The sequence below is a fragment of the Hemicordylus capensis genome, chromosome 1, assembly GCF_027244095.1.
Source record: "Hemicordylus capensis ecotype Gifberg chromosome 1, rHemCap1.1.pri, whole genome shotgun sequence".
Taxonomy (NCBI): domain Eukaryota; kingdom Metazoa; phylum Chordata; class Lepidosauria; order Squamata; family Cordylidae; genus Hemicordylus; species Hemicordylus capensis.
In genome coordinates, this window is record NC_069657.1 from 72,652,373 (window position 1) to 72,664,414 (window position 12,042).

A 12,042-nucleotide genomic window follows, 5' to 3' on the forward strand; every position below is an offset into this window, starting at 1 on the left:
ACATGAATGACTCCCCAGGGAAAGTGAGCCTCTTCATTTCTTAAGTAGCAGGGGAAAGTCCTAGGAGAGACTCTCCCTTCTCTCCACACTTTATAAACGTCAGGGACCAAGAATATGATACTGCCATGATTTATCAAGTGTGGGTACCTTTGAGATTCAAAGTATGGCTATGTAAAGGGGGTTTCTCTTCTTCCTGGACCCACAAAGGCTAGGGGAGAAAGCATCAGATTGGAGCGCAAAGGACTAATTGGGCTACAATAGCCTGCCCAATCTTCACCTTGGTTGGAACTCTTCTGTAATACCAACTGCTATGTCTAGATTTGAACAGTTGGTGCTGCTCTCTATTTACAAAGAGGTTGGAATGTTCTGGTGCTTGCCTTTCATTGGAGAAAGGTGATAACCTCAGTTATTCAGAAACCCTACCAGAGAAATGGTTGGAGATATATCTTCTTGGCAGTGCTTTCTCTTGCTTGCATTTGAAGGGCTGCATTGTAAGGCCTCTGGACATCTTGGAAGTGTACTATGCTGAAAGCATGTGCTCATTGGTGTTAAAAGGTGTAAATTAGATAACCCAGTCTCTAAGGTCACCCTTGTTTTGGTGCAATTGGTGATCAGCTTGAACTAAATATTTAATTGGAGAAGCTGCCACTTTCATTTTATATCATCATGCATTATTTATAGAAACATCTATACATATATTATAAAACACACATAGCTAGGGGTCAAAACAAAGGCATTATATTTTTACAAACAATATGCCATTTCTTCAAAAAATATCTTGAACAACCAATACTGATACTGGATCTACAATTACCACTAGCTGCGTCCTATAGACATTGTCATAATGCTTTCTGGCAATGACAGTTTGCCACATGAAATTTAGAAGAGTTGTCATGAGGGAGGGGGACACTCATTACCGAACAAATACTCCTCCCCCAACCTATGGAGTCTATATCATCACTGCAGTCTCCGACCACATATGGAATGTGGTACACGTGCCATGCAGATTGGTGCGGGGGGGGGTGTGTCCATTAATTGACCTTCTGCATGCAAAACTTGAAGTAAAATATTTCTCTGTGTGGAAAACATGCTAAGATGATGGGGGATGCTGATCTGTTGCACCACCTTCAAATGCACATAGCTTTGCAGGAACAATCTCCATTTTCAGTAGATAATTTTCAGTGTTCCAGGGCAGACATTAGTACTTGAAGCAGAAAATCTAAAAATTGCACCCTCATACATGGATTACAATCACTTGAGAATTCCACTGCATAAGCCTCAAATTAACAAGAGCATAATAGCACTCACGTGTAACTTCTGCTCACCTCAGTGAGGTGTGCACAGGTTTGTGCCCAGGAGCTATATCTGTCTATATTTTTTGCACTGCTATCCTTAATGGCATCCAAAACCCACACAGCTGTCAGTGCAACAGAGATAGACCAAGCATGAGCCATTGTATGGCAGCTAAGGCAAGGGTAAGTAACCTTGGCTCTTCAGCTGCTGTTGAACTACAACTCCCATCACCAACTACATGAAATTGTGGGGAATTATGGGAGTTGTAGTTCAACAACAGCAGAAAAGACAAAGTTGCCTACCCTTGCACTAAGGCCTGGTGTGCTAACAAATGGCAGTGGGAACTAAGAAAAATTACGTCTGGGTTTCTCCACTTCAAACTGCGTGCGGGGGTTCATATGCTTGAGTACTCCAAAATAAAGTTTCCTGTGCTTAGAAAATGTGCACATCAGGAATGTGTAATGGGGCTGAGTCAGCGGTTTGTGGAATTGCTGACTGTGAGAGCTCCTTTCCCTGCCTTCTTGAGAAGGCAGAGAAAGATCTCCCAGTCACGAACCGAACCACTGAGTGAGGAAAGGAAGCTCTGCCGAGGCTGACAGGCCCCGTTCTCTGCACTGGCCCCACCTCCTTGTGTCTAATGTCAGACACAGGACAGAGTCAATACCCAGGAGAGGATCCATTTCAACTCTCTCCCATCCCCAGTCAGCATTTCCCCTCAGCACAACTGGACATCCAGCCGGCGAGTGCTTTGTTTGCCAGCTAGGTGTGAGGGGGGGCAAGGGAGACCCTTGGCGAAGAAACTCTGCTTGTCCAGAAACAAAGCTTAGATTGGGTATTAGTTTCTTAATAACCTTTTAAAAAATTGTGGACAGGTATTGTCACACATGAAGTCAACCCTCTCAGAGCCAGTTTAACAACTGATCATCCAAAAGCCTGTGTAAGACTTAAAATATTCAATACGTATCGGACACTGGAAAACTCGGCAAAGAAAAGCAAGAGCAAGGATCACACTAAACTGGAGAGTTCTGCAATTTATTATATGCTAAGCTTATTAAGCATTTTATAAGCATCATTTGTTTAATTTTACATACGACAATAGAATGATTAAATATATCTTTAATTATACAGATGAAACTTGGAAAATTAGAATATCGTGCAAAAGTCCATTAATTTCAGTAATGCAAATTAAAAGGTGAAACTGATATATGAGACAGACGCATTACATGCAGAGCGAGATAAGTCAAGCCTTAATTTGTTATAATTGTGATGATCATGGCGTACAGCTCATGAAAACCCCAAATCCACAATCTCAGAAAATTAGAATATTACATGGAACCAAGAAGACAAGGATTGTAGAACAGAACAATATCGGACCTCTGAAAAGTATACAGTGTACTGTGCTTGATTGGCCAGCAAACTCACCTGACCGGACCCCATAGAGAATCTATGGGGCATTGCCAAGAGAAGGATGAGAGACATGAGACCAAACAATGCAGAAGAGCTGAAGGCCGCTAATGAAGCATCCTGGTCTTCCATAATACCTCATCAGTGCCACAGGCTGATAGCATCTATGCCACGCCGCATTGAGGCAGTAATTGCTGCAAAAGGGGCCCAAACCAAGTACTGAATACATATGCATGCTTATACTTTTCAGAGGTCCGATATTGTTCTATTCTTCAATCCTTGTCTTCTTGGTTCCATGTAATATTCTAATTTTCTGAGATTGTGGATTTGGGGTTTTCATGAGCTGTACGCCATGATCATCACAATTATAACAAATTAAGGCTTGACTTATCTCGCTTTGCATGTAATGCGTCTGTCTCATATATCAGTTTCATCTTTTAATTTGCATTACTGAAATTAATTGACTTTTGCACAATATTCTAATTTTCCGAGTTTCACCTGTATAGAGAGAGGCTTTTAAAGTTAAAATGCAATACTGGCCCACAAAATTTTAAATTAAAATTAATAAATGAAAACTTGGCAAATCACATCTGAAAGGCTGCTGGCCCCCTTATTTACATGAATCCAAACTCTGTTTTTCCCAAGACGTTACAAATTAGATCATAAATTCAGAGCCTTTTTGGATAAATGCACATAACTTGTATTTATCCTGCATTTTTATAAGGGTTGACTTAAATTCAGAGTTGTCCTCTATTCGGGTAAATATATGATATTTTAATTTACTCAGTTGTAGTGTTTGTTAAAGGGCTACAGCTTATCCATGTTGTTTGCCACAGCTGCCACCAGGGGATCCCAGTCTCTGAAGCAGAGTGTGCAATTTAAAATCCAACAAATGTCCTATGCTAATATTTTATACACTACCCCACAACATGGAAAGGACTTTTAGCATTAAATATTTGTACATACCTCTTGCAAATGTCTGTGCTTCAAAGCAACTTCGCCAAAGTGGTCTAATCCTCTTTGCATGCAAATACTATTGTGACCTGCTTTATATTGTGGTTTCCTGCCATGTGGCTAGCTTTTGAGCAACCTGGCTGGGTATTTGTCTCCTGTTCAGGTTGCATGGGAGTTCTTAATTTTGCATTGAGCAAAATGCCCCACTTGTATTAATTTGGTTTTCATCCAAGCACTTTAACTGATCTGCAGATCAGTCTGCATGACTGCAGTCCTAAAACCACTAACTCTAGAATGGTCCAGCTCTTAGATACCGATTTAAGGGACTTTTCTGTAAAAGTAATTTTTTAAAGTTATTTATTTATTTGTTTGTTTATTTATTTATTGCTTCTAGGCAGCTGGAACCAGGGCCTGCCCAGGATATAGAGGCTTACTTTCAGCATCCTTCCCCCACAGTTAATTTATCAGGGTTACCAAGTTCTGTTGCTTGTGCAGGTTTGCAAAACCTTGCAGTGTAACAGGCCTTACTGCTCAGGGGCAGAGCCACCATTGTGCGGATGGGTCCAAGGAACCTGGCTGCCACTCCCTGTGGAGCCACCACATCCAACCTAGCCATGCCCCATGTCTGACATCTGATGCAGGGGGCGTGGCCATATGTGAGAATGGGATCGTGCGGCCCCATTTGCAAGGCGCTGGGTTTCCAGCCTGGCTGAGAGAAACTTTCCCTGCCTTGAAAGGCAGAGAGACATAGGCAGCCCTGTTTGTGAGAAGCTTCAACCAGCACTGGGTTCCCAGCCTGGCTGGGAACACATCTCTCTGCCTTTTGAGGCAGGGAAAGGCGCTCTCAGTCAGGCTGGAAACCCAATGCCTTGCAAACAGGGCTGCGCGATCCCATTCTCACATATGGCCACGCACCCTTTGTCTGATGTCAGACGCAGGAGGCATGGCTAGGGCACCTAGGGGCTGCCGCTGGCCGGTTACACGCACACCACCGCCAGCTTCCTACGCACTTGTTCCTGCTGTTCCCAGGGGAAAAAGGGCCCAGAGCCACCTCTCAATAACTTGCGGCTTTGCTGCGAGTGCTTCAGTTCTGGAATCCCCCTGAAGTTTCCTAGGCCTTCTGCAGCTTCATTACAAGCAGTCCACTCAACAAACAGCTGCCAAACTCAGTGCTACTTTCAGATAGGCGCCCTGGGCAACTGCCTGACTCACCTCCTTCAGACAGGCGCCCTGGACAACAGCCCGGCTCACCCATCTCTAAGGCCAGTCCTGGCTGGAACATTTAAGATCAGCCAACCGCTTTGTTTTTAAAAGGTTGTTGTATGACTTAAGTGCTTTGAAGCCTGTTTTTAATCAAAGAGCCTCTGCCCATGAGCAGTGAGAAGGGCTCCAGAGCGGACTACAGGGAAGGCAGGTTAGACTCACCTCTGCAGACGAGCAGCTCTTGCTCCTTGGGCGGGCAGACTGCCCGCCCAGATAGGTACCGGCTCCTGCCAGTAGCTCTGAGGGTTGGGGTGCCAGGGCACGTTGCCTTGCGCCCCCCCCCCCGAGCTTCAATAATGCACCGCACCAGCATAGTGCATGGTGCATTATGGAGAGCCCCCCTCCCCACCCCAAGCCTGTCAGATGTGGCTGACACATGATCCGATAAAGGGGGTTAGGAGAGCACTCGCTCTCCTAACCCCGTTGAGAAGGGTGGCTCCACAAGCGGGTTTGCTGCTGTAGTGCCTCCGGGATTGGGCACGATCCCGGCGGTTCACATGCGTGTGCAAAACCGGGCTGGGCTCCTTTAGCATGGTTTTGCATGCATGTGTTAATAGCCCCAAAGTCTACTACAATGTTCTGCACCGCCTTGAGACAATGTGAACGGCAGTACACAAATTTAAATATAAATAAAATAACAGGTAAAGAAGTTAGAAGTATAAAGCAAAAGTTACTTCCGGACTGACCCTGTGGGCTGTGAATTCTAAAATCGGGGATGAATAAAGCCTTCATGTTTTATAGGGCTATACAGCTCCTTGGTTTGTTACTCTGCATCAGGAATGGGCAATTTCATATGGGTAATCTCCAGGCTTGACTACTGTAATGCGCTCTGTGTGGGGCTGCCTTTGTACGTAGTTCGGAAACTTCAGTTAGTTCAAAATGCGGCAGCAAAGCTGGTCTCCGGGGCAACCCAGAGAGACCATATTATGCCTGTTTTGAAACAGCAGCACTGGCTGCGATATGTTTCCGAGCAAAATACAAAGTGCTGATTATTACCTTTAAAGCCCTGAACGACTTAGGTCCAGGTTACCTTAGAGAGCGCCTTCTTCGGTCTGATCCCCACCGTATGCTAAGATCATCTGAGGAGGTCCGGCTCCAATTGCCACCAGCTCGTCTGGTGGTGACCCAGAGGCGGGCCTTCTCTGTAGCCGCTCCTGGACTGTGGAATGCGCTCCCTGCAGACATCCGTAATTTGAATTCTTTATTGGAATTTAGGAGAGCCCTAAAGACCCACCTGTTTGGCCTGGCCTTCCAGTGCTCTTAAATTGTTTTAAAGGGTCTTTGATGTTTGTGAACCGCCCTGAGCTATTTTGTAAGGGCGGTCTAAAAATTGAACAAACAAAAAAACAAACAAACAAATAAATATGGATGGGTGATGGAATTTTCCCTGGCCAAACGGTTCAGAGCCCCCCCCCCCATCAGCCTGACTAGGCACAATCTATCCTTCCTCCTCCTCTCTCCCGCTCCAGAAGTTGACAGGAAGAGGAGCACAGCTTACCCAGACCCCATGGCCACTCCTTGTACTTGATTGTGAATGGAAGGCATGGTGCCACTTCTTATCTTGCTGGCACCCCTCCTAGGGGCACCAGTAACAGTACTGTAGATCTGAAGAGTGCTTGCTGGAGAGGAACCACAAGTGTGCTCCAGACACAACCTGTGCTCTGCTCTGTTTTCTTTTCTCCGTCTTTGGTTGGGACTCTGGTGTGGCACTCTGGGTGGTGGTGGTTAGAAACAAACTCCTCTCTCCAAGCTGAATCTCCCTGTTAGGCAGGCAGAAAATAGAGGGCGCTTCGTGTCCGGAGCATGCTTGTGGCTCCTCTCGACGCAATGTTTACTCACCTGCAGATAGTTGGCTGCCACCTGTCTCTGCCCTGATGATCACACAGCTGCTGGGGGTGCAGAAGCAGGACCCAAAGGTGATATTTTGCCCTGGGTTCCAGGTTACCTCTCTGAAGCCCTCATGACTAATCCACATTACTTTCATTACATTACATTACTTTCTCTCTGTCTTCCAAAGGTTCTGTGAAATCCAAACAATAACAGAAGCACACTTATGCTTATGCTCACTCCCAGTTGTTTTGGTTCCAAAAGGAATATGGGGGTGTTGTTTTTAACTTTCTGCTTAGTCCCTGGAGAGCCTTTTTAAAACCGAACATTTCCAATGATAGCTATTTTGGGATCTAATTCACAGTGGCACTGTGAATGTCTGTATTAGGGACCCATCGGTGCTGCTGCACATGTGAAAGGCAGCCTTGAGGATGTTGCAGAGGCGGGAAGATGACCTAAAACAGCATGTAGGCACTGGAAGGAATGGAAATGAGATAGGAGACAGTCTGAAGTGTGTGACAGCCAACAGAAACCAGTGGGCTTTTTTGCACTACAACATTTGAGTTAACTCGGCTCTGGCTACATCCAGCCTCTACTCTACTTTTTGAGGACATCCCCTCCCTGTACCTGATTGGTAGCATGAGTAATATTTATTTATTTGTTTGTTTGTTTGTTTGTTTAATATTTAAAATATTTATACCCTGCCCCTCCAGAACACTACTGCTTGGGGCAGCTCACAACCTTAATAAAATAGATACAATGTAAAATAAAAGATTAATAAAGTTAAGCAAGTTAAAAGACCAGGCTAAAAACACATTTAAAACTGCAAATGTTTTAACAGTTTCAAATTTAAAATTATTAATAAAGCTAAAAAAAAAATTAAAAATGAGAACCGACCCATCCTCTTCTCTGTTTTCTCTGTCTATGGTTGGGATCTGGTGCAGCCAAAGGACAGGGCCAAGCAATGGGACAGGACCCCTGATGCCTTCAGAACCCAAAACACAAGGTTCTCTTCCCCATGCCACCCCATTTCCCCAAGTCCATGTTAGTAGTTATATATTCACAAATTGGGAGATTAGTTTAAATTTTTTTAAACTACGTGATAATTTGGGTGGTAACAAAAATTCTATCTATCTATCTATCTATCTATCTATCTATCTATCTATCTATCTATCTATCGTATTTCTATACCACCCAAAACTTGCGTCTCTGGGTGGTAATAATGAATGGATGGATGGATAAACACTTTAAAAAGCTGATGAGGGTCCGGTCATTCAAACATCTGAAAATATGGTGGTCCTCAGTCCATTAGAAGTTTTTTGTATGCCACTACCAGTCAGCACAGGCCATTCTGAACTATATGGACCCAATAGTTGGACTCCTGCCATTTTTAGATTTGGCTTCCCACCAAATATTGAGGAGTAACATTTCCCTGGCATTCCCCATCAAGTTCTGAATGCTGACTCCTATGTGTATGGTGGGTGAGTGTACATAACTGGCTCACAACTTTAAAATGTGCATGGCTTCTGGATAGTCATGTGACCAGTCTCTGAGTATCAGTTATTGTATTCAGTAATGTGAACTAGCAGTCTAAACCGTCAGGTTAGGGAACAGGCTCAGGTGATTCATTCAGGTTGCTGTTTTGCATGAGGTAGGGAGAAAAGGCATTTTGTCATAAACACAGATTGTAAGATAGCACAGCCTCAATCACCCCACTTTTGGAAAGTCTGCAAGGATGTGGTCATCCACAATATGTGCTTGTGGTGAAACACTTAGTGTACTGCTCCACCATGAGCAAAAAAGCAAGCAAGCTCAAGAACGGCAACCCACTTCCTGGAACAGGGAATGTTGGCAGATCCCAATAATAGTCCAGAAGAAGAGAGAAAAGCTGGTGCTACTAAAATTCTACACACATTATATCACAAAATATCCTGTCAATCACTTTGTCTAGTCAAACAGCCATCACAAACATCAGTTAAGAAGAGTTAATTCTGAAATATAAAAAAAAATACACAAAAAATGCCATGTAACAATGTCCACATGCCATGATCTACCTTAGCTGTTTTTATCAGTCAAGAAAATGTAGTTGCTGTAAATTTTTAAATTGTGCATGGACATATTTTTTTAAAAAATATTTTCAAATTATCTGTTTGAATTCTAGGTACAGATTTTACAAAACACAGTGACTTACATGATGTGCAGCAGTACTGAGTCATAATGCTCCTCCTGAGACGTAATGCTGAGGACTCAGAAGAAGCCCTGAAGCTGTAGAGAACAGGCAGCTGAGCAGAGCAAGCAGTGCGACTGCACTTTCTCCCATTCATGATAATCTCCCATTCTCTACAGTACTGCGGCTGCTTACAAGTCCCCAGCAGTTCCTGAGGGCGAAACGTTATGACTTCTGTACCACTGTACACCATGTAAGCCAGCAGTCTCCAACCTGTGGTACTCCAGATGTTGCTGAACTACAACATCTCTCATCACCTCTAGCTACAATTGGGGATTACAGGAGTTGTAGTTCAGCAACATCTGGAGTACCACATATTGGGAACTCCTGATGTAAGCCACTACATTAAAAAGTATAGCTGGATTAGAAGTAACTGAAACATATTATGATTTAAACCCAGTAGGCCAATTTCTTATAAATGTTCTTGTGCTTAAATACATTTTACATGGATAATCATACAAAAAACACTACACACAGCTGGGAAGATCTTCCACGGTCTTCAATCAACAAATTCAACATCTGTAATCTCATGATATCCTGCAAAATCTTCTTTGTGAAAATGTCCATTGTCTGGAATCTAAAGGCCTGAAAACAATTTCTCAAGGATAGGGAGATCACTGCAGACAGTTTCAAAGGGCTCAGATCAAAAGCTATCCTTGATATATATCACAAGATATATTTGGAATCAACCATATCATTCTGGATGCTGAACATTTCAAATAATAATTGCTTACATTTTGCTTTAGCGGAACCAATACAAGAAGACAAAAGATTTTGAACATCTAATCCAAGTGGGATAAGGAGTACAACTACCCAGCAGACACAGGAGTTGCATTGAATATTTTATCAAAAAACAATACCATGGATTCCACGACACTTGCCCTCCCCAATAATTGCATCCCTTCCTCAGTTAACATGTCCACAAGAATTTTACTTTGTCCACAAGTAAACAAAGTAATTTTGAAGCATTATCCACTGACTCCTGGCATATATGCCAAGCTCCCTGATATCCTCTTGGGTGCTCTTCCTTCTGCCATAATTTTTGGTAGATGGCTTTATTTATGTGACATCAAACAGAAATATTGCTTGGGGTCACTGTGCCCTTGTATTCCTTGGTTTTCCCTCTCTATTCTGCACCTTCCCCTCACAAACACACACATTATTTATAGTTCTTCATGGCTCTTTGAGTTCTAGGGTTGTCTTCTAATTTAATTCCTTTATATGTGAGATGAACCATTATTTCTGATCTCATTGCTTAGAGAAATACTACCTCAGGCTGATCTGTCTTGCTGAATGTTATCAACTTCTTTAAGGGTTTTATTTCAGGCTCAGCTCTTCAGCATCCGGAAAATTCCTTCTCATGAGCTAAGGCTCATTCTACAGATACTTGCATTTTCCTACTTTGGAAAGTTTCACAACCCTGTCAAATGGCTGGTTGACTGGCTGGCTCCATTTCTTTGTGCTTGTATAAAAGAATATTGCTGGTTCAGTCCCAAAGAGTAAGAAATAGTAAAGAGCTACTTACTAATATTTGAATGTTTCCATGTTCACAGGTCAGAGGTGGAGTTGAGTTAGGGAACATCCACAGAGATACTTCCATTTTGGCTTTTAATACCAGAAGGCAGAGGATTAGAATTTTCTCCTCTAGGTGCAAGACATAACCACCTAATGGCACAGTGGGAAATGACTTGCTTAGCAAGCATGAGGTTGCTGGTTTGAATCCCTGCTGGTATGTTTCCCAGACTATGGGAAGCACCTATATAGCAATATAGGCAGGACTGGTGCCAGACTATTTTGTGCCCTAGGCAAGGCTAAGTACTTGCACCACCACGCCAAAAAATCTCAACTTTGATTTTCAAAAACAGATATTTTGTAGAAAAAAATGAAAAGCACAAAACTTAAAACCTCTTCTTGGGCCTCATACTCAAACTGCCGTTTCTTCCTCCTTGTTCTAACTTGTTCTGTCTCAAAGTATGGTAGTATCTCTTAACACATTGACACACACTCTTAACAGCTTGACATTCTGCACTCAGCGCCCTAGGTGGCTGCCTAGTTAGTCTAATGGTAGCACTGACCCTGGATATAGGAAGATGCTGAAAAGCATCTCATACTGCGCAGGAGATGGCAATGGTAAACCCCTCCTGTATTCTACCAAAGAAAAACCACAGTGCTCTGTGGTTGCCAGAAGTCAACACCTACTTGAAGGCACACTTTACTTTAGGTGCAAGACAACTTGATAACAAGGAATTTCATGGGGGCCCTTCCAAACCAAAGGCCCATCTAATGCAGTACACTATTTTGCCAATAGGTAGCCAAGAAAGTTCACAAGGCCTTGGATGTTGAGGTTAAACATTCGCTAATCAGAGGTGCTCTGTCTCATTGCCTAGTGTCTTTGCATTTCTCATGTTAAGACACGTGCAATGTAAATTTTCTTGCCTCATGGAATGATGTAGAACTTATTTCCAAGTAAAATGCATAGGACTGGACTACAGCTAATTCCATTACTCTGAAAGCAAATATTTGCTCTACCATCATGAACATATAGTACGTACATCATAGCGCTGCACGTTCATAAACACAACGACCAGATATATCATGGCAGATAACTCATTATGGTGGACCTAGTGGTATACTGGCTGTGAGCAACAGTGCTAACAAACTTGGAGCATAATCTGTGAATGTGAGTACTGTACTGCAATGGTTGTAAGAGAAAACACAAGAGAACATAGAAGAACAAATGGGGAGTCTAGCAGGTATTCTAAAACTAGCAGAGATAACTACTCATATGGTTTAATCTCCCCCAATTCGTACCTCACAGTAAACTATAATAAGCCAAAGGTGTTGCGTGGTGTTCAACCGGATATCCTTGTGCCTTGGGCATAATATAATGTGACTCATTCACAGGCTGAAGTGTGAATTTCTGCAGCCATTTAACAAAGTACAGCCACCACAGAACCCTCACTGGTTTACTGCAAAGTGAGGATACTATTTTAGCAAATGATTTTAAAACATGTTTAGTAACAGCCGTGAAACACAGCAAGATGCCATACATTTTTCTGGTCAAAACAAAACAA